The sequence below is a fragment of the Macrobrachium nipponense genome, chromosome 1 (genome assembly GCF_015104395.2).
Source record: "Macrobrachium nipponense isolate FS-2020 chromosome 1, ASM1510439v2, whole genome shotgun sequence".
Lineage (NCBI taxonomy): Eukaryota > Metazoa > Arthropoda > Malacostraca > Decapoda > Palaemonidae > Macrobrachium > Macrobrachium nipponense.
Genome location: NC_087200.1, coordinates 191,945,208 through 191,969,643, shown reverse-complemented (window position 1 = coordinate 191,969,643; position 24,436 = coordinate 191,945,208). Strand labels below are relative to the sequence as shown.

The 24,436-nt window shown below is 38.5% G+C and overlaps 1 long non-coding RNA gene across 1 annotated transcript in view; it reads right to left on the bottom strand.

The window, feature by feature from the left end:
* The window catches only part of LOC135219954 (uncharacterized), a 224,577-nt gene that overhangs the window by 115,393 nt on the left and 84,748 nt on the right, over positions 1–24,436 (bottom strand). The window contains exon 2 of the long non-coding RNA XR_010315538.1: positions 24,070–24,211. This is a non-coding gene — a long non-coding RNA (uncharacterized LOC135219954). The remainder of the gene's footprint in view (positions 1–24,069; positions 24,212–24,436) is intronic.

Sequence of the window (24,436 nt, the reverse complement as noted above, 5' to 3'; positions counted from 1 at the left end):
GTCTTGCTGTGTTCAGTTTCAGAATGAGAAGGATCTCGATACTTAACGAATTAAAAGAAAGAATTTTAAACACCATAATCACTGTTATGGTACATCTTGCATGCTCCTCGTATCCGCCTTCATCTGAATTGACAGAATTAGTAAACTGAACTGGTATACCTACTGTGATGCATAAGCCTCCTCCTGCATGCACTTACATATTAATGATACATCCCCAACAACCATGACTCAGATACGACTGGTTATTTCTTGCTTTCTGCTTTACTTTTAACTTTCAGTAACAAATACTTTCAGAAGGATATATCTCTATCATATAAATTGAGGGAACCTTTCACACTATAAGAGTGGTTGTGCACATTTTTATATTTTTTCTTGATTTCTTGAACCTAAGGAACAAAGAAAACATAATAATATGAACGTTTACTAGTTTGCCAAAAAGGACTTTTTTACTCATCTCTATATCAAAAGCCTTCGGAGACGTTTTTAAAATGGATTCTCGATGATGAGTCAACCCGAAAGGTTAAGAAAATATACATGACTTTCTTATACGCTTAAGTTTCAAATTTCAGATAAATGACTTCTCCCACGCTAAATATAAACGCTTCCTAGAACAGCTTTTAAATGCAAGCGCCATTGAAACTTCTTCCAGCCACTATTTTTCAGTGCTAAATGAAGCATTTTATTTTTTCACGGCTAAACGGGCTGTGGGAATAATACAAAATACCCTTCCTCTGACGTTCCCCAGTCTCCTTCGGACCTGGGCAAGAAAAAGCGCTTTTAACAAATAGCTCTACTGTTCTTCCATGACAGTCTCGCACACATCGCGGCTCAATGGTATACAGCTCTCGAATCTCGTTTGACAAGTCCGCGGTTCATTTCCGATCGAACATGCCCCGTCACGCATACATAAATGAAAACAGGTTCCAGCACAAAACTGATATGGAGCTTGCAACTTCATCCCTAAAAGCTCGCTGAGGAACTTGAAGGCTGTAACCCTCTGGCGCCACTCAGAGGGAGCAGCGAAATTATCGAAAAGATTCCAGATAAACTATAAACATAAAAAATAAATAAATAGGTAATTATACCACCAATAATTTCACCAACTTATTAAAATTTTCTCGATATCCTGATATTATCATCACTGAGATCAATTTTGCGTAAATGTCAGCCGTTTTCTAATAAGACATTTAAGAAAAGTTCTCTCTCTCTCTGCTTTGAATTTGACATTCAAGGAGACTAATGATTGGTACTGTGTACTATTAGAGTCGTTATAGTTGACGGCTTGTGGAGACTCAGATGAACATCGAGCGCCTCATGGCGTGGTTGGTTTGGTATTTGCTTCTCACCTCGGTGGTCGCGGGTTCGATTCTCGGCCATTCCATTGAGGGGTGAGAGATGTGAATTTCTGGTGACAGAAGTTCACTCTCGACGTGGTTCGGAAGTCACGTAAAGCCGTTGGTCCCGTTGCTGAATAAGCACTATAGACAAATTCTTTTACATGTGGAGGTTTTCGTTTTACAGAGTACAGATTTTATTGGAAATGAAAAAGAGAGAAGGTGGATGTTACTTTTCCCTTTTACAGGGTGTTGTCCTTTTCAGCGCTTTGGAACGATTTTAAACGGTTGGGATATAGAAAGAGTCGTAATAACTTCGTAGAGTCCTACTCAATAGTCTGATGTTCACCCATCACAAAACGCTGGAACCTCAGTACAAAGATTGCTTATTTCCCGTCAAACAATCAAAACCGCCCTAAGTTAAAACAACTATGGCCCAACCCACTTCCTGTGCACTTCATATTCATCGCAGTCCTTTCCTGTTAAGGAGACATCATTGTACACACGGATCTCTCTCTCTCTCTCTCTCTCTCTCTCTCTCACAAGGCCGCCATTACCACGCCTCGATCATTACGTTAATAATTATCATGACGCGTCTGCAATGGGGTTACTAACCTTCACTCAAGAGCCACGAGGCTGAGGTATTGGGAGGTGGGCTTGTTTTCTTCGCTAACTTCTGAAAAAAAAAAAAAAAAAAACAAAAAAAAAAAAAAAGATGCTCGTGAAGAGGTACTACTCTGTATTGGATAAAGACGCTATTGGCAAGTGGAATTTTGAAGAAACAACGCCCAGATTACTCGGGAAGTTTTCCCTCGACGTGAAAATGTTCGATTCATTCATAAAGGAAATGTGACTTGTTCAGTACCAGTAAAGACATCGACTTAATTAGCCCAGAAAGTTGTCAGTGACAGGTGTAACGCATACTCAAAAGAAGGCCAAAATACGAAAGCCTCCAAAAATAATAAAAAATAACGTTGATGATGATTAATTACAGACGTAATCCACTTGAGAGAGAGAGAGAGAGAGAGAGAGAGAGAGAGAGAGAGAATTATTAACCCTTTCCTATTCAGAAACTGCAAGGGATAGAGAGCGGTTTACACAAACTGCTGTCAAGGATGCTTAGGTCTATCTGATAATCTAGGAAGCTTAATCTATGGATTACGTTAGAATATAATATATATATAATAATATATAACTATATATATATATAGATATATATATATATAGATATTAGATATAACATATATATGAAAATTTTTTTATATACCCACACACATATATAATTAAAATATATCTATATATATACTATATATATATATATATATATATATATATATATATATATATATATATATATGTGTGTGTGTGTGTGTGTGAGAGAGAGAGAGAGAGAGAGAGAGAGAGAGAGAGAGAGAGAGAGAGAGAGAGAGAGAGAGAGAGTTACAAGGCTTAGGATGTCTCAAAGACTAATTATTAGTCCATCCGAGGAGACATCGTGTGCTCACTTATTTCTAAGAGTAGATTTTACTGTGCATTCATTGCGTCCTAATGATTTTGTCTAGCTTTCTTTTAAACTCTTCCACACTGTTGCTGTTTACAACTTCTGGTGGCAGTTTATTCCATGTGTCACATATCTTGTATGTAAAGGAGTTCCCACAATGGGATGTGTTGTATCTCTCCAGTTCTAGTTTCTATCCTTTATTTCTTGTCTGGTTTTCGTTTAACGTAAATAGGTTACCGTCTACTTTTGTTATTCCTTTCAGTATTTTGAATGTTTCTATTAGTTGTCCTTGCAATCGTCGTGTTTCTAAGTAACACATGTTCAAGCTCTCCAGTCGTCTTTGGTAACCTATTTGCCTGATGGATGGAATTAACTCTGTGGCTCTTGCTTGTACCCCTTCTAATTTATTTACGTCCTTTCTTAGTGTTAGTGAACAAAACTGTACTGCATATTCAAGACGAAGTCTAACTATTGAGTGAGAGATAAACTTTCCAGAATAGCCGAAGTAATTTCATCAAGCAGGAAACATTTACGCTAGTAATTATGGCAAAAGTCAACATTTTACCAAGGTCAGTGAGGACCAGAGCGTCATTCATTTGTTTCGTCTGAAACGCTTGATCGATCGATCGCTGCTTCACATAGGCATATTTTTCGAAAAAAAAAAAATACTGAAAATGAAAGGAATTCTACTATATTCACTTCTCCAGCCTTGAAACTTTCTCTAGTCAGGTTTTGAAAGGGCGGACAAGCAAGATTCTACTTCTTCCTTAATTAATTGTAGACTCAACAACTTCGCTGTTCGCTGTGCAGTTGGTAGAAGAAATGAGTCATTTCTGTGCACGTTACGCGGGAAACAAAGGAAATATAACAAGAAGAGGATGGGAAGAGAGCCAAAAGAAGCAGAGAAATCAAACTCTGCGTTTCACATCGATCGACGCCAACACATAGCATAGTAAACGAAACGGCTAATCATTTGACATCGTACAGCGAAAGGCGTTAATAAGGCCGACTATTTATAACCTTTCATTACGAGGCCATTACCAGACAATGACATCCACTTACAAAAGAGCAACGCTCGATTGGGAGGGCTAACTCGTTAATTGCAGCACAAGAGGACGCAAGCACATGTCGGTGTATATATTGCAGTTTTTACCAGGATATGCGGTTCAATGAGCACCAACAGGCCTATGAAACTTAATGAACCGAAGGATCTTGCATTGGAATGAGTCAATAAATCAAGAAACAGTTGACGATTCACTTCAATAACGATTAATATCATCAAGGAAACAGTGGCCTTGTGCAGGTGTCGGATTCCTACGCTTAGGCAGCGAAGCATGATTGGCATGTCTGAGGTGGCGAAGGAATGCTGGAGGAGATTGCCGGAGGAAGGAAGGGAGGGATGGAGTGAGGGAGGGAGGAGAGGAGATGAGCATTGAATGAAAGGAATGACGCGTGCTGCTGATCCAACGCAGGTGTTGGACCTCTGCGTTACTTCTCAGGGTAATGATCTCAAGGTTATCAGAGCCACGGGGATAAGACGTCACAGAAGAGGAGGAAAAAGAGAAGTCCACGACTTTCTATTCGACTTTCTTGCAATGTGTATTGATTACAAGTGAGTATTTTTTCTTAGTTAAAAAATAACTACAGCGACTAATCTGGTGGGAATGTACGATTTATATAATGTTACAAGGGTACTTGGGTGGTATTTTACCGCGGCTACATGTCACTAACTCTTTAAATGCACACACAATATATATATACACTATAATATATATATGTATATATATATATATATATATATATATATATATATATATATATATATATATAAAGATATATGCCACGAAGATACTCCGTTGTTTATTTTCCTTCGTGGCATATATCTTGATTTATGGATTATCATTTCCTAACTTTCGTGATTCAGTTAATACACACACACACATATACACACACATATATATATATATATATACTATATATATATATATATATATATATATATATAATATATATATATATATATATATATATATATAATATATATATATATATTAATCATAACTAAATCACGAAAATATGGAAAGCGATGAATATATAAATAAAGACAAATGGCGCGGAGGAAAGAGAAACAATGGAGTGCTGCTAGGGATGACTTACATAGATTAAAATGAACTTCCACCTTGTTTGTTATAAATAAGGCAAAAGGAAAATCAGCGACGGAAAACTCCACACGGCACCTCTACAGAAAAACTCTGACACAAACCAGTTGGAGCCGAACACTTCGAGGAATCGTCCATCTACTTGTCGGGTAATGATACACGAGACATAAGACTATACACTTGATGTAAAAGACTGGATTTTTATCTTCATTTTTTTTTATCTTTTTCTATTTTAAACCTAATTCTTAGCTTGCCCCCCCTTTTTTTTGTGATAGGGTCCCTCGGGTAAAAAGTCAGATTCGCCAAAATACTGTTTGGCAATAGAGTAAAAGTTGCAATGGAAGGCCGGGTATACGGAAATCCATATACCTGCGTCGATACCCTTTAGCTACTTTCGATTAAGTTTTCTCTTTATTCATTACATGAATCAACCAAATTCTATTCCGCAACGTAGCATTCCTGTCGACATATCCGCATGAACTTCACGTACCTATTTACCCAGTGCAAATGCAATTCGTAACAATTTGCCCTCATCTCTCTCTCTCTCTCTCTCTCTCTCTCTCTCTCTCTCTCTTAGAAACATCAAAGTCCCATAGCGCTAGCTAGGTGAATTTCAATCAAAAAGCCATTAAGCTGATGATAACAAACATTAACGAAAGCAATGCTAACTACAGAAGTTGCAATTGAAAAGTAGTACATGATTAAAAAAAAAAAAAAGACGGTAAAACGATAATAAGGAAAAAAATACAGTGAAAATACCTTAAACACAACAAGAGCTAACACGAAGAAGAAGAAGATACGCCATGTAACGTCAGGGGAAGCAAAAGAACTTTACAAGTTGGCAACTGATATGTTGGTGTCATCAGTACAAATACTTCCTGCATTTGCATGTTCACGCCTGCTTTTCAAGCATGAGACGGAAAATTACACGGTCGTTCAGATGAAATATGACCGCCCTGCTATCAAAAGACCGGTGCTTTTCCAGCCGTAAAAATCATTGCAGGATCACGGATTTCATTCGTCTGGGTCTAAGGCACATTTGACAAAACATTTTGGCAGTGGTGTACAAGACAGGCTTAGTAGGCATATTTCTTGGACAATAATTTAGATTTTTTGTTGAAAAAAAAAAAAAAGGGATCGTGGTATAGATCTCTCACGAAAGTAGGTAATGAGCATCAAGCGCTTAATAAAAGCTGTTGCTGACATGCCTCTCAAGATTAACGAGCACTGATAAACTGGCTGTCAAGCAAACACAGTATTTTCTTTCACTGATAAGAAAATAAAATACCCCTTGATTAGAAGTGTCTTGGATGATATAATTACCTAAACATTCTCTTCTCTTCTTATCTCTCAGCTCACCACTGATATATCTCTGGATCCTCAAGTCATATTCCACATACTCAGTGCCTTCTGCGGCATCATTCCAGTTCTTGGTGATTTTCCAATTGTATTCCATCTACCAGGAAAGCCGGATTCTTGTCTTGCCGAGTTTGCATTCACAGGACTGCTGGGGGCGAATATCTCCTGGAAAATGTGCCCTCCCGATAAGCACCTACTTAATCACTACTGAGTATTTCAAGCTGCCTTATCAGTTACATCGAACTCTCTCTCCTTCCTCTTATCTCTTATCTCCTACAGGGATTAACTCCGTTTCATAACCTAAACTTTTCTCTTTCCAAAGAAAATATCCGTGCAAGCTGGGCTGCTGTGGGCACCAGAGGAGTTCGATGACCCAGGCGCACTACTTCGATGAGAACTCGGAGATGGGAGCATGGAGGCCAGAGAGATTTGTGGAAGTGAAAGCACAGGAAAGACAAGAGTGGCAGAGTTTCTCAGGCGCCATTTGTGTCGCACATTCCTTCAGAATATGATGATGACAATATGTTATAAATACATCAAAATGTTAGAAATGTAGATAATCAGAAGTGGTAAATAGGTTAGCATAGGTGAAAGTGGACCAAAATGTTTGTTTTGGGTGAAAGGTGTATAAATTGGAGGAGGGAGAAGACAGAAGGTGATAAACACTTGTGTGAAAGAGATATTGAAAAGGAACGGCCTCTTATCCACCAAGCGTTATCGAGTGCATGCAGGGTAGAGGTGGGTGAATGGCACGGCACAGTGTGTGTGTGTGTGTGTGAGTATGTGTGTGTGCACGAGCGCGCGCGCAGAGGGTATAATACATTGTTAATGAGCCTTTTGTGTAGGTGTAATAAGTGGCTAATATTGCCCTGGCCAGGGAGTGCGTTCATGATTTTTCAGTTAAAGTACGAATGCAAACGCAACTTATGGGAACAGAATATGCATACATACATACATACACACACACACACACACACACATATATATATATATATATATATATATATAATATGTATGTATGTATGTATGTATGTATGTATGTATGTGTATATGTATATATATATAGATATATACATATACATATATAATATTTATAATATTATATTATCATATATATATATTATATATATTATATATATATATATATAGAAGAGTGAGAGAGAGAGAGAGAGAGAGAGAGAGACTCTCAGATAAACGCCACGTGTTCACGAGAAGGACATGACGCGTTATTCATAATTCCTAAACGAATCGAATCAAATTCAAAGCTTAGCGATCGTCTCATTGCATCTTTGATCCGAGTCACTGTCATTGCCGTCACACCAGTAATAAGAGACCTAAATTTCTATACAATTACATATGTGTATCTCCAGGTAATGGGTTTCTAGGAATGCAGGTTTAACGATACGTTACTCAACTCTATGGGATGTTGGGTGCTTTCAGTTCTTGGGATCATTCAAGAGATATTTTCACTGTCTCTTGATGTGCGCATTTGCTTGTAATAATTAAGTCAAGAGATGAAAAATGTCAAGGCATAATGAATTCTAAGCATTAGCTAGAATTTAGCATCGAGTATTTTATTGCACGAGATATCAAGAAAGAAATAAATAAACAAAGAAAGAAAGAAAGTAAAAAAAAAAGGGGGGGGGGTATACTGACCTTAAGAACGTACAACCATTTAGTGAAGACATTCCTCTACTTTTCCTAAATGCAATGGAGAATTACCATAAATTTATCCTATCTAGATTCCTTGAATTTTTCACAAACTTCTTCGACGGTCTGACCTCATCCTCCTTAGTGATTATACTTAAAAAAATTCCAATATAGTCTCTAATCGGCATTTACTCTGTATCTACCAATGAATCATCCTTGCTGGGAGACAGAAGGAAAAAGCTGAAAGACAATAAGTGATAAGCGGAGAGGCAACGAAGCAGACAGCCTGGTGGCTCTCTGAAGAGTCCCACTCGAAGGACGATGATGCGTAGGACTCTGTTGGAGCGAGCCTTGTTAAACTGACTATTGGAAGCCGATGAATTAAATGCCTCCACTGCACGACGGTCTTCTTTCTTTGACTGGTTTCGTCGTGAGTCTGTTTCACCATTTTTATGGGTATTTTCACCTCAGGGATTTGAACCTGGATGATAATCCTACAGTTAACTATACTCTGTTTTTTTCCATCTGTCCATCCGCCTGTGGTGTTTCCGTATGTTACCACTGCGTCCTGGGCTATAGATAGTTACATTCAGCTTACATTCAACAATAATAATAATATCATATTTCGAATATTAACGGTGTACTTCGCATACAATAAATTATTAAAACACTTTTCAGTTGCAAATGTACACCCAGATATCCTTTTATTTACCTAAAACTTACACATAGCGTAACTATTTAAAGACCGGGACGCAGTGTTACCATACAAAAACACCACAGGCGGATGGACAGATGAAAAAAAAAAAAAGTATAGACTGACTTGAAAGCTGTCTTCTCTTTGGATATATTTATGTGGATCATCTCCTAAACGAAAAAAACAATAATCAATAAGTAAACGCCAACTAAAATGAGTGTTTCGAATTGGATCTGTGCGAGAATATGTCATGATTTTTTAAAAAGATTTAAGTTCTTAGCCTTAACAGTCCAAACTTGACCACTAACGATTAGCGGAAGAGGTGTCAACTGGCGCTAGATTATCTTTATAATTTATCGTTATCATTATTATGATAATTGGTAGCATTCACAATGAGCATACACTCTCATGGAACGAGCCGAAAGTTCTCATAGAACAGAAGACCAAAATACGAAAAGTGGGAGGGGCGGTGGGAGGCAAAGGTGTAGAAATGACACACACACAAATATATTACACATATACACATTTAAATAGCAGATTTGAAACAATGTCATTCGCAAAATAAAACCAGCTGTTTAAAAAGATTACATGTAATTATTAACAAATAACAATAACTACCAGTAAGCAGTTAATAACAAAAATAAACAAATCAATCATCAATAAAGGAAAGAGCGCTAGGGTGTACACTCAAGGAAGAACCTCAAACCCAAGACTGTGGAAACCCGTGGTGCATTAGCTAAGGCACAGCACAGGGTTAAAGAACATTGACTCTATGGTCACTGTAGCACGATAAAACTATAAATACAATAAGCACACTTGCCGTGCTGGATTTCAATTTATGAGAAAGCTTACTGACTGTGACAACCAAGGTCTGGAGCTTTGGTGGCAACCGCGGGAGGAAAAGCTTTCCCAGAAAGCAGAGCGGATATTCGTCATCTAATCATATCATGGCTGAAAGGATGAGTGATTGAGAACCCACATTCGCAACAAGTATTTCGACATCTGCATTTTTTCATCACAACTACAAAAGACTGAAATATCATCTTTATCCGACTAATTTTCCCTGTCACCTCTGCGAGCGATGTTTGGCTGCTAAGAAGGGAAGCATTCAATCTATCTGGGAGCTTCGTAGGATAGTGATTACATTACAATTGCACCTATTAAGAGTTACAACAATAAAGAAGGAGAGTTTCATGTATATATATATATATATATATAATATATATATATATATATATATATATATATATGGATGCATGTATGTTTGTGTGCGTGTATGTGCCACATACACTTTGAAATGCATTGAGCAATTTCAACCAAACTTGGTAAACATAGTATGCTTTACCATCTGGGAAAGAATACTGAGGGGGTAAGACATCACTGACACCAGAGGGGGGAGGGGGTGTGGGAAGGGGGTGAAATGTAAAATAACCGAGAACGACAGATATTAGTGTCTAATCCATAGTTTTTGAGGTCGCTGGGATGAATAGAGACAATCCCAATGCCATTCAAGTCCAAGTTCTGCCCCAATAGGGAGGGGGGTGAGAAGGGGGTGGGTAGGGGTGACATGTATAAATAACCGAAAATAACAGATGTTAGTGTTTAATCCATAGTTTTCGAGGTCGTTGGGAAGAATAGAGACAATCCAAATGCCCTTTAAGTACAAGGTCAGTCCCAATAGGGAGGGTGGTGAGAAGTGGGTGGGTAGGGGGTGACATGTATAAATAACCGAAAACGACAGATATTATTGTCTAATCCATAGTTTTCGAGGTCGCTGGGATGAATAGAGACCATCCCAATGCCATTCAAGTGCAAGTTCAACCCCAATAGGAATAAGGGGTGCGAAGTGGTGAAACATAAAATGTCAAAATTGCTGGGCAATGTAATTGAAGCAACTATCTTAACAGGAAAGAGAGAGAGAGAGAGAGAGAGAGAGAGAGAGAGAGAGAGAGAGAGAGAGAGAGAGAGAGATTTGTCATTCAGGGTTGGTCAGTTATAAATGAAGACAAATTCTACGAAGGATAGAGAAATGACAGAGGTCTGCAAATGTTCATTAACTTTCGTTCATAGAATTTCCCATTTTTTTCTTTTACTGAAGACACAACCTCGCTAAATTTACTGTAGAATATGAAAATACGATGCAAATTATATGATATGTAACCAAATCTACAGGACAAGGTAGGCACCCCTGAGCTTCCGGTAGAAGGCAACCACAGGCGACAGCCTTCCAGCTATCTTGGAGAAGGCTGGTAAGGAAATCCTCCCACTAAGATAAACTCCCAGAGGGAGCCAGGGAACACCCAGTATGGTGCCTTATCTCTTTCTGGGAAGTCATCCCTTCGAGAAGGACTGGCGAACCCTCTCAAGCAATGCAGTCACCAAAATGTGTTTGGACCCCGCCATTGTGGTGAAGCCCTTCACTGGGATTCTTCCTCTCCTGGCAAGAGCCCAGCCTCCACCCCGAGGAGGAAGAGCCTCACAACATTCATTGGACACTAGACTGCAAGACGAAAGTACATCACTGACACGTCCTGTTGAATTGGCATTGAATTCAAGGTTGCCTATAAGGTGTAACAAAGTCGTGTGATGGAAAGAGAACCTCTCCCGTAGAACTTTACCCTTGAAAAACCAAACCAGAATCTGTAGAAGAGAGAGAGCAGAGAGAGAGAGAGAGAGAGAGAGAGAGAGAGAGAGAGAGAGAGAGAGAGAGAGAGAGAGAGTCTACACTGGGAAAGAGAATCTCTAAAACAAAGCAGACTCTTGAAGTAGCCAACACTGAATTTTAGGAGTTGCATAAGCAATATCGAAGAGAAAAGGAGCAATTGAAAACTTTCCACTAATTTTGCCTCTGGAGAGAGAGAGAGAGAGAGAGAGAGAGAGAGAGAGAGAGAGAGAGAGAGAGAGAGAGAGAGAGAGAGAGAGCAAAACGCCACATGTCCCAGGCCCAATAATGAAAGCAGCCTAGCACACACACACACACAAAAAAAAAAAAAAAAAAAAAAAAAACACGCAAGTCAAGAATACACTATATACCGGAAACAGCAGAGGAAACATAAGAAAAAAACAAACTGCTGAATGAGGCAAGTCCGCCCCCTCAAAAAGAAAAAAAAAAGAAAAAAAAAACTACCAACTGAACTTTGGAGCTCAAATGACTTAACGACATAGTCAAGAAGAAAAATCCGAAACGACCAACTAACTGTAACTGAAATTGATAACTATGGCATCGAATCTCACAGAAGTAAACGCAACACTGTTCAAACAAACAAAACAAACACCACTGTTAGAATGAACTGCATATCTGGTGCTACTTGGTAGATGGTATAAACAGGGAAACTGACTGCAAAGGATGATCAGAATTCGGGACAATATTACATATAACTCTAACTGTCATATATTAAACCCAAGTGACCTGGTACCTACCAAAGTTTTCCCTTGATTCCAGGGTAATACCTGCGCACTTTCTGTCCATTTAAAGTAAACTAATTTGTCACTGAAATCAGGCCCCATATCTTGCGTACTTCAATATTTTATTGCAACAATCTTCATTAAAAAATGATCAGCATTTGATTAAGACATATCGCTCCTTTTAAACAGATATCTTTTCACATCAAAGTTTAACTGACAGCAACAGTGACGTTGGCGACCAGCATTAATACGAGCTCACTTGCGACCTCTGATGACCTCACCGGGTCATCCCCAAAAATAAGTTTTCTTTGTATCTTGTATTAATCATAACAATAACATAGTATACTGATTTTATCTCCTCCATGGGGACTGAAGTTATATAGTGTTTTATTCTATCTTCTTTTTTTTCTTATTTTGAAGGGAATGGCTGTTTAAATGGTTGCAGGTACAGGTATAGTATTGAAAATTCTTTCGCTCGGTCACCGTAATGGTTACTGGTTCCTGGAGAAGCAGAGAAGCTTTTCTCTGAATTCTGAAGGACGGAAAAGAAGGGAATTTGTGCTGGTGAAGTCCCTTTCAAGTGGTAGCTAGAGTGGGACTTTTGGGGGGCGGAGGATTTGATCCTCTTCTGTGGTGTGTGATTGGTTTCACCACAGATATGAAAAGTTAAGAATGCAAAGATTTACATGTAGATAATATTATATATATATATATATATTATAGATATATTAATAATAATATTCATCTAATATAATGATTTAAGATAATATATATATATATGATATATATATATATATATATATATATATATATATAGTGTGTGTGTGTGTGTGTGTACCAGCACTGCACTTCACAATTCCTGGCTCAAAGTACATAAAAATCTGAAACCTCAACACTACATGACGCATTATAACATTCATCGTACCGTTTCATAATATACGTTCCTCATTGTTTTTTGTGCTTCTATGTTCAGTATATTACTTGAATTATTTCAAAATTCCTGAAGCATTCCTTCTGACCATTGCGGTCATTTCCTGATAGATTTTAATCAATAATCTCCTAGCTAATAATTTGAAATATATTTGCGGCTAAACTTGCGTGTCAGTTCTCTCTGCGTCTGAAAACGTTATTCTATACTTTAACGCAAATGCTTCCACATCAGCCACCCCGCCCCCCAAAACACAAACGAAAATAAAGAAAACTCTTTGGTAATACACATACACAACCATAAGCCACAATCAGCAGCTGGCTGGCATAAGCACTTAGGTGTTGTGACCTTGGCCACCTGGCTTCGGTCGGCTTTCATGAACCCGGTCCGACCCTCAAGCCTCCACGGGCTCCATCAATAGCACTGGACTAATATAGACCTCCCATGTCAGTCACACTTCATTCGAGCTCTATATCTGAGAGAGAGAGAGAGAGAGAGAGAGAGAGAGAGAGAGAGAGAGAGAGAGAGAGAGAGAAAATGTTCGTTCCTTTTTAGAGAAATAAATCGTTTCCATAATAACGTTCATAAAAGAGAGAGAGAGAGAGAGAGAGAGAGAGAGAGAGAGAGAGAGAGAGAGAGAGACAACGAGAGAGAGAACGAGAGAGAGAGAGAGAGAGAGAGAGAGAGAGAGAGAGAGAGAGTTATGAGTCACATACATTCGTGTACTTTGCACCTCAGTCGAAAGTATTGATAAGGATGCGCCCGCATGAACGATGGAAGCATGCAAGCAAGGTCGATGAGTGCAATGGAGTGCATATGCACTCGCTCGTGGTGGCATTCGTCCACGTTGCAACCATTTGTTACCATGATCTCAATGTTCACGGCAGCATGAGGGTCTATGGGCTGGTGCGAGAGATAGCCACTGACGATTTTATTATAAAAGTATCAGATTCATTCGCGGTATGAGGTCAGGTTTTTACCCTTTAAATGTATCAGACGTGAGATATATCATTTCTGTCTTGTGTATTTTCTGCCAGAGTTCTAGTTTGGTCTTCATTGCCACTTTTCCTTGATTTTCTTGCCTGTCTTATTGGTTGCTGTTCTGCTACCAATATACCTGGGCGTCATTCTTTTCAGACTAATCGCTCCTCACCATTCACATTTCAAAATAGGGGTTATTTGTCTTAATATCCAAAGCATAAAAGGGTCTGATGAGGCTGCCAAACCAAGCACTGGGGCACTTCCGGCCATTCAACGATGAAGAAGGTGAAAAGAGGGAGTTGGAGAGGTTGGACAGGAAGTTGAAGGGCTCCAGAAAAGCCTCCAGTTGCACTTAGTGTAGTAAGTAGAGGTGTTTGACAGCAAGGTGGAAGAGAGGGAACGGGAATAGAGGTCAAGTAAAAGGCTGAAAAGTGGGCGCAGCTAGGGGCCGAAAGGATGCTGCAAACATCCTTCAGTAATCCTTACGGTGCAACTCACGTCATTACCCTACTGCAGGGAGTCCTACAAAAGGGCTGTACTTACGGTCAAGCTCTCCAGATATCCTTGACTCTATCCTTTCCCTCCGTTGTTCTTAACAAGAAAAGGGACGCCATTAACATCCATGAATACACATCTTTCTCCAAATGATTTCTTGGCTATCTTCATCGGCAATATACAGAGTTTACTTCACCTAGGGACATTTTCCTTTCTCGCTTCACGCAAACACTCACACCGACAACCTCTGTGTTCCTATTGCACCTCTCCACAAGTCTCCCATTGTTACTTTTTCTGAAGGCATGGGAAACAGATTCTTAAGAGGAAGTGGGAAAAGTACAGTAATTAATTAAAGGAAAAAGACAAATAAATATCAGGATGTAGTAGTTATTTAGCACAAGGAGCCTATAGAGTTCACTTCTGTCGTCAAAACGTATTCTGATGACCTCTAAGCACTCCAGGGAAAAATGCTTTAACTTCACTTTCCTCCAACTGAAATATCGAATTCAGACCAAAGCCCAAGCTCTGGGACCTATGAGGCCATTAAGCACTGAAACGAAAATTGACGGTGAAAAAGTTTGAAAGGTGTAACAGGAGAAAAACCACAACAGTTGCACTAAAAATTAATTGTTAGAGGGAGGAAAGTAAGATAGCAGAGAATATGAACGGAGGTACAGTAACAGAAATGATAGGTTGAAGCTAGGGGCCGAAGGGAGGCTGCAAAGAAACTTATATTGCACTGAAGACTCCAACTGAAATAGGTTGAATGAATATCGACATGACGTATCATATAACTGTCACTTTACTTCTGATGAGATGTATATAAAAAAAAAAAAAAAAAAAAAAAAAAACACACACACACACACAGGGCAAAGTGACAGATGAACTGTACTTAAAACCGCTGGAGCGATGGCCACTTGATCGTGACCTCTGGTTACATAATTCAATCAAATTGAAATATATGTCAAGTACAATTATAGGTTAGCTAGTGGTTTATCTTCACTGGGAGTATAGAACTAAGGTTTTCGGAAGGAAAGCTAACGAGCAAAGGAGAAGGATATCTGAACGAAATTAAGTAACAGAAGAATGACAGAAATCAGGCAGAATATTCAGTTCATAATATCTGCGCGTTCGAAGCATGATTTCAAACATTTCCTTTATGACACAAAAAAGGAAAATTAATGTCAAAACTTAATTATTAATAAACGAATTTAAACATCTGTAAAAAGCGGAAATTAGACATTCAAGAAAACAAATAAAAACATTAATTCATATCCTCCCATCAAAATTTTTTTAACATTTAACTGCGTCAGGTAATTAAAATGTTCATAATTTTTTGGATAAAAAGTTATAAATTATTTTATTTGATAATTGCTTTTTACACTTTCATGTATAAGAGAGAGAGAGAGAGAGAGAGAGAGAGAGAGAGAGAGACCTTACCTTACAGACCTTACAGTTCGTTCGGGTTGCCCCAGGTCCCTCAGTGTGAGGCACCTCTAATGTCTACCAGAGAGTTGCTAGTACATCTTCCGGTATATTTTGCATCTTCCAATCTTGGATGGTCTGGGATGCAGTTTAGATATTTGTCGAGCTTATTCTTAAACACATCTACGCTCACTCCTGATATATTCCTCAGATGAGCTGGCAACGCATTGAATAGACGCTGCATTATCGATGCTGGTGCGTAGTGGATTAATGTCCTGTGTGCTTTCCTTATTTTTCCTGGTATTGTTTTGGGCACTATTAATCTACCTCTGCTTGCTCTTTCTGATATTTTTAGTTCCATGATATTTTCTGTTATTCCTTCTATCTGTTTCCATGCCTGAATTATCATGTAGCGTTCTCTTCTCCTTTCTAGACTATATAATTTTAATGTTTGTAGTCTTTCCCAGTAGTCAAGGTCCTTAACTTCTTCTATTCTAGCTGTAAAGGACCTTTGTACACTCTCTATTTGTGCAATATCCTTTTGATAGTGTGGGTACCATATCAATATTGCAATATTCAATTGGACTACGAAACATATGTTTTATAAGCATAAATTCATGTGTTACTGCTTTTCTTGTTTGAAGTCCCGCCCCGTAACAACATTACCCCATTTTGTCTTTACATTTTGCCAAATAAAAGAATTGCTATTTGATCATTGCATAACATGTTCCTATTCATCATCACACCAAGGTCTTTAACTGACTTCCTTTATTTGTGATTGTCTCATTATTAGGTCCCCTATATGCATATAGGCTTTCCTTCTCTGTCGCCATAATTTATTGATTCAAATTTATCAGAGTTAAATACCATCCTATTTTCCTCTGCCCAATCATATACTTTGTTAAGGTCTCTTTGTAGAGCGTTCTATCTTCATCACAAGTAATTTCTCTACTTATTCTTGTGTCATCAGCGAAACTACTCACTACCGAATCCTTAACATTACTGTCTATGTCTTCAATCATAATAACAAACAGTATTGCAGCTAACACCGTACCTTGTGGCACACCGGATATTACCTTGGTTTCATCCGATTTCTCATCGTTTGCAATAACTATCTGTTTTCTGTTGTGTAAAAATTCTTTTAACCATCTTCCTATTTTATCTACGATATTGTGTTTTCTAATTTTCTTTGCTAATATATTATGGTCTACTTTGTCAAAAGCTTTTGCAAAGTCTATAACCACATCTGTTTCATTTCCGCTTTTCATATTTTTGAATATGTTCTCACGGTGGACTAACAGTTGGGTTTTGTGTACTTTTTCCGGGTACGAAACCGTGTTGTCCTATATTAAAACAAATTATTTTTTATTAAATTAAAGTTTCATAATATTTTTCTTCATTACCCTTTCATACACTTTCATAATATGTGATGTTAGACTCACAGGCCTATAATTACTTGCCTCAAGTCTTGATCCACTTTTGAAAGTAGGGGTGATATATGCTAATTTGTGCTCATCATAAATCTTGCCTGTATCTACACTTTGTCTTAATAATATTGCAAGTGGCTTTGCGATAGAATGAACTACTTTCTTTAACAAAATAGCAGGGATTCCATCAGGCCCTGCAGCAGGGAGAGAGAGAGAGAGAGAAGAAGTTCAAAATCTACGTTTCCTGGGGACCTACTTTTAATTCGCATTGCAGGAAATCCCTAATAGAAGAGGCGGTTGGGAATTCGGGAATATTCCCAATCCTTACGTAACCTTTAATTGTTCGTCGAGTGATTGCAGAGTTGAAAACCACCGTGATCGGCTTATATTAGTGAGCGCAGCTTAATTCCTTCATTATTCAACAGTAGCTTTCAGACTTGAAAAGAAAAAGGTGGGTTGATTTATATTTGTAGTTCTTCATATGCATTGTATTTTGTCCTCTTACTTTGAGCAAATAACCGATATCGTTTATTCTAAAACAGTCCACATCCCAAATACTAAAACACTGGAATGAAATGGAGCGTCAAATTTAAGCCAAAGGCCATGCTCTGGGACCTATGAGGTCATTCAGCGCTGAAACGGAAACTGCAAGTAATAGGTTTAAAAGGAGTAACAAGAAGGAAGCCTCACAGCTGCACTATGAAACAATTATTAGGAGGGGTGGAAAGCAACATGGAAGAAAGAGAATATGAACGGAGGTACAGTGAATGGATGAAAGGGTTGCTGCTAGGAGCCAAAGAGAAGCTGCAAAGAACATTAAGTAATGTCTACAGTGCATCGCATGAGGTCCACTGATGGCATTAAGTCCGTTAGGGGATTGACGTAAAAACATAAACAAAAGACGGTCAAATTTTCGAATCATTTTGTTGGCTTTATCATATTACCTCAACTGTACTGTATCATATACACCAATTTCTATGTTGTTCAGTCCAAAAACTCACGAAGTGAAAGACGAGCTACCTCCCAAATATCACTCATAAACACCTAGATTTATTATTATTATTATTATTTTTTTTTTTTTTTTTTTTTTTTTGCTCTATCACAGTCCTCCAATTCGACTGGGTGGTATTTATAGTGTGGGGTTCCGGTTGCATCCTGCTCCTTAGTAGTCCATACCTTTTCTTTAACTAATGTGTTGCCGTTTCTAGGATCACACTCTTCCTGCATGAGTCCTGGAGCTACTTCAGCCTCTAGGTTTTTTCTAGATTCCTTTTCAGGGATCTTGGGATCGTGCCTAGTGCTCCTATGATTATGGGTACGATTTCCACTGGCATATCCCATATCCTTCATATTTCTATTTTCAGATCTTGATACTTATCCATTTTTTCCCTCTCTTTCTCTTCAACTCTAGTGTCCCATGGTATTGCGACATCAATGAGTGATACTTTCTTCTTGACTTTGTCAATCAACGTCACGTCTGGTCTGTTTGCACGTATCACCCTATCCGTCCTGATACCATAGTCCCAGAGGATCTTTGCCTGATCGTTTTCTATCACTCCCTCAGGTTGGTGCTCGTACCACTTATTACTGCAAGGTAGCTGATGTTTCTTGCACAGGCTCCAGTGGAGGGCTTTTGCCACTGAATCATGCCTCTTTTTGTACTGGTTCTGTGCAAGTGCCGGGCATTCGCTTGCTATGTGGTTTATGGTTTCATTTTTCAGATGGCACTTCTACATATGGGAGAGATGTTATTTCCGTCTATCGTTCTTGAACATATCTGGTTCTTAGGGCCTGATCTTGTGCCGCTGTATCATTCCTTCAGTTTCCTTCTTTAGCTCTCCCCTCTGTAGCCATTGCCATGTGTCATCACTGGCTAGTTCTTTAGTCTGTCTCATGTATTGTCCGTGCATTGGTTTGTTGTGCCAGTCCTCTGTTCTGTCTGTCATTCTCCTGTCTCTGTATATTTGTGGGTCTTCGTCTACTTTTATTAGTCCTTCTTCCCATGCACTCTTTAGCCACTCGTCTTCACTGGTTTTCAGATATTGCCCCAGTGCTCTGTTCTCGATGTTGACGCAGTCCTCTATACTTAGTAGTCCTCTCCCTCCTTCCTTTCGTGTTATGTATAGTCTGTCCGTATTTGCTCTTGGGTGTAGGGCTTTGTGTATTGTCATATGTTTCCTGGTTTTCTGATCTATGCTGCGGAGTTCTGCCTTCGTCCATTCCACTATTCCTGCGCTGTATCTGATTACTGGCACTGCCCATGTGTTTATGGCTTTTATCATATTTCCGCCGTTGAGTTTTGACTTGAGTATCGCCTTGAGTCTCTGCATATATTCCTTCCTGGTCGTGTCCTTCATCTCTTGGTGTTTTATATCCCCTCCTTCCATTATTCCCAGGTATTTGTATCCTGTCTCATCTATGTGTTTGATGTTGCTCCCATCTGGTAGCTTTATCCCTTCAGTTCTCGTTACTTTGCCTTTTTGTATGTTGACTAAGGCGCATTTTTCTATTCCAAACTCCATCCTGATGTCCCCAGATACAATCCTTACAGTCTGGATTAGGGTATCTATTTCCTTGATGCTCTTACCATACAGCTTGATGTCGTCCATGAACATCAGATGGTTGACTCTGTTGCCTCTTTTCTTGAGTTGGTACCCGGCATCCATCTTCTGTAGTACTTTTGTCATGGGAATCATGGCTACTACGAAGAGTAGTGGGGACAGTGAGTCGCCCTGGAAGATCCCTCTCCTGATATTAAAAACCTCTGCTAGGTTTCTTAACTCCAGAGCTTGTAAGTATTGTATTCCAGTTGCGCATTGTATTTTTGAGGAAGCTGAAATGGTGTTTTCCTTCTGCCCCATATATTTTCAGGCATTCTATTAGCCATGTGTGTGGTATCATGTCGAAGGCTTTCTTATAGTCTATCCATGCCATGCTTAGGTTGGTTTTCCTTCTCCTACTGTTCTTCATTACCATTTTGTCTATCAGGCAGCTGGTCTTTTGTTTGCCCCTACACTTCCTTCTGCAGCCTTTCTGTTGGTGGGGGATGGTGTTTGTCTCCTCTAGGTAGTTGTATAGCCTTTCACTGATGATACCTGTTAGTAACTTCCACATTATTGGTAGGCAAGTGATAGGCCTGTAGTTAATGGCTATATTTCCCTTACTCTTGTCTTTCTGGACTAAGGATGTTCTTCCTGTGGTCATCCATTTGAGTGCATGGTGATTTGAGATACAATGCTGGAGTTGTTCTGCTATTCGTGGGTGTAGGGCCTTGAAATTTTTGAGCCAGTACCCATGGACTTCATCGGGACCTGGGGCTTTCCAGTTTGGCATTTTCTTTGGTTGGTGTCTGACTGTGTCTGTCGTGATCTCTGTGAATCTTTGTTTTATTCTCCCTGTTTCTTCTTCCTTGACTTCCTTGAATGTTTGTTGTGTGATACCGGATTGCTCCATATGTTTTCCCAGAGTCTCTTACTTGGTCCAGCTTCAGGAATTTCTGGGTGGTTGTCTTCCCCTCTTAGTTGGCTGTCTAGTCTTTTCTGGTTGGTTCAGAATAGTTTGTTCTGTTGGTATCCCTTATTCCTGTTCATGTACCGTTGGATCTTATGTGCTTTGGCCTTAAGCCTCTGTTTTACATCTTCTATTGTGTTGTTTAGTCCTCTCTCTTGTACTTTGTATTTCTCGTTGAGTTCCTCCTTGTTTTTCTTGCTTCTTAGCCTTTTTTCTGCCATCTCTTTCAGTTTACTCAAGTCAGATCTCATCACCATGATTTGCTTTTCCAGGCGCCTTTTCCAAGGAGGTTGCTGTTTTGGTTTCTGTTGGGTTGGTTGTGCTGGTGGTGTTGGTGTTCGAATCCCAATCAGTTCTGCTACTAATCTTGCTCCTGCATATGCCAAGTTGTTTGTTTCTGTGATACTGGTGGTCTGTATTATGCCCATTATTTCATTGACCTCACTTGTTTTCTCCCTTAATTTCTTGGTGTTGTAGGCTTTCATGGAGGGGATCTTTGTTCTCTCTGTATCTGGCTCCATCCATTGTCTAATCTTTTCTACCCATTCCGTCCTCTCTGTTACTTCGTCGGTGTTTCTTCGTGTGTCGTTGTTTGATACCTCATCCTCCCTGTCGTCTTCTGTGGCATCGTCTCTCAGTTCGTCTTCGTGTAATTCGTTGTCGTGTGACATTTCTCTTTGCAGTTCTTCTCTGTCTGTTAGGGAGAGCCAGTTCTTTTTCTTTATGTTCCTTACTTGGTCTGCCAGCCTCTGCTCTGTTTGGGGGGTGTTATTCCTCTCATTCCAGATGTTGACCAATCTTCTTCTATATCCTCTCTCCGTCGGGTTACTTCTGATGTAACATCTCCATATTTGTCTTCTTTTCTTCTGCTGTCCATTTCTTCCTTTTTGCTTCTGTAGCTCCAATCTCAGGCTGTTGATTACTGTCGTTGTGGTGATCAGTTGCTGGATGACGACCTCCAAGTACCTGACCGTCTTCCCCTTCAATTGGGTTGAATACCTGGTTGCCGGACGAAGCTCCTCTGTTGCCAGAGGTTCCATTTACGTCGTTGTCGTTTATTCCTTCATTTCTTTCCATCATTGCTGAGTTTTGCTATTTAACCCATAGCTGGACCCTACCCCATCAGGGATAGGTACTCATTTACAGCTGAGTAGACTGAAGAAATTATGGTAAAGATCCTTTCCCAAGGAATTATTATTATTATTATTATCCTGAACGCTATAATAACGATCAATCCAATCTAGATGGCCAAAGGCAGGATAACTCATTATGGCAGCAATAAAATCACGATCATTTTCATCCTAGCAGCTAAAATTAAGATCGATTTAATCCTGACCACTTGCTCAATCATTGTCGCTAAAATCAAGATCGATTTAATCATGACCACTTGCTCAATCATTAGCGCTAAAATTAAGATCGATTTAATCCTAACCACTTGCTCAATCATTAGCGCTAAAATTAAGATCGATTTAATCCTAACCACTTGCTCAATCATTAGCGCTAAAATTAAGATCGATTTAATCGAACACTTGCTCAATCATTAGCGCTAAAATTAAGATCGATTTAATCATGACCACTCGCTCAATCATTAGCGCTAAAATCAAGGTCGATTAATTCTGACCACTTGCTCAATCATTGTCGCTAAAATTAAGATCGATTTAATCATGACCACTTGCTCAATCATTGTCGCTAAAATTAAGATCGATTTAATGCTGACCACTAAAATGAGGATCAGTTCAAACATGGCAATGGCCATGTGGGACTTATGTGGCCATGTTGCCAATAACAAGAGAATTTTTGTGTTCGACAGTTCCAAGAAAAGATGATGAAGAAACACAAGATGGATGACTGGCAGTTATTAATACACAGTTCTAGACAGACGACAGACTGTCAATTTTCAGTTCCCAACAAGGGGTCCCAATTTAAAACACTAGTTCGAAAATTGGTTTTTCCGAAATTCAATGTTTGAAAGTTTGGTCGTGACCGAAGGATTTCTTGTCTGACGTTAAATTAGTTTTTTTTTTTTATGTAGGTTCGTTTCCATGTTCTTTTTTTTTATAATGGTATCTCAGCGTGCAATTCTTTCATGTGTTTGAAGTTCACATTCTCATCGCAAATACAAAACTTATAATGAAGGTAAAATTAACTATCGTACTGTCTGTATGAAATGCTAATAAATGTGTATACATTTCTGGTGTAAGCGAACCTTCAAGGTGAAAATAAGGTGACCTTTAGAAGGAACACGTTATTGTATGACATAAAAAAATTCTATTCTTTTGTTCATTTTTATCATCTCCATTTTTTCTTCTGCGGAATACGACTTTTTCTTCCACGGATCATTTTCTGACAACTTTTTGTTTTTATTCTTTTTATTACATAACGAAATATCACGACCTCACGGAAGGTATGTCTGAATTTCTTTCACAAATTCTTCAGGCATGAAGTTATTTCAGCGTGACCTTGTCCACCGTATTGCCTTCCAATGTTTTCTAGCTCTGGGGATAATCAAATTTAGGAGACCCATCGAAGGGCAAATGGAATAACCAAGTCCTGCTACACTTGAAAGGGACGCAGAAATGGCGGATGAAAATTCAGGTTCCTAAAGGGTTATATAAGCCCTCGATGGAAATGTCATCATTTTTCGTTTATACTGTTCAATGTGTATTTTGTGGATGTGCTGGGATATTCGTACATTATAATTAGTGAAGTATTACAAGTAATAATATAAAGTATAATCTATATATTATATATATATATATATATATAATATATAAATAAATACATATATATACATATATATATGCATACACACACACACATATATATATATATATATATATATATATATATATACTATATATATATATATATATATATATATATATATATGTATATATATTATATATATATAATATATATATATATATATATATATATATATATATATATGTGAAATATATATATATATATATATATATAATATATATATATATATATATATATATATATATATATATATATATAACATACTTCCTTATCTAAGACGACAGATGATGTTTAAATCTTATTAAATCTCTCGTTTCCTTCCTAAAGAAAAGTTATAAAAAAATCAAGTAAACCTTCGAAGAAAATCAATCAAATCAATCATTACCCAACTGTAACATTTAACTCAAGAAATTCCTTAGTAAAATATCAACATACTCAAGTTTTACTGGGCGTTATACCAACAGCACGTCGACCTCTCTCACAGGACACACATTCTAATAGTCATCTGTACTTAGCACAGCCTCTCTGAAGTGTCCAAAAGCGGCCAGGAGATGAAGTCCCTTTTGTTTTGATACTTCTGCAAAAGAGGAAGAAATAAGCTTAACAGGCGTAATTTGTATCATAGACAATTAGTATTATTACCAATCATGAGAGAGAGAGAGAGAGAGAGAGAGAGAGAGAGAGAGAGAGAGAGAGAGAGAGAAACTTACATCTTGTTCGGGTTGCCCCAGGTCCCTCATGTGAGGCACCTCTAATGTCTACCAGAGAGTTGCTAGTACATCTTACAGTATATTTTGCATCT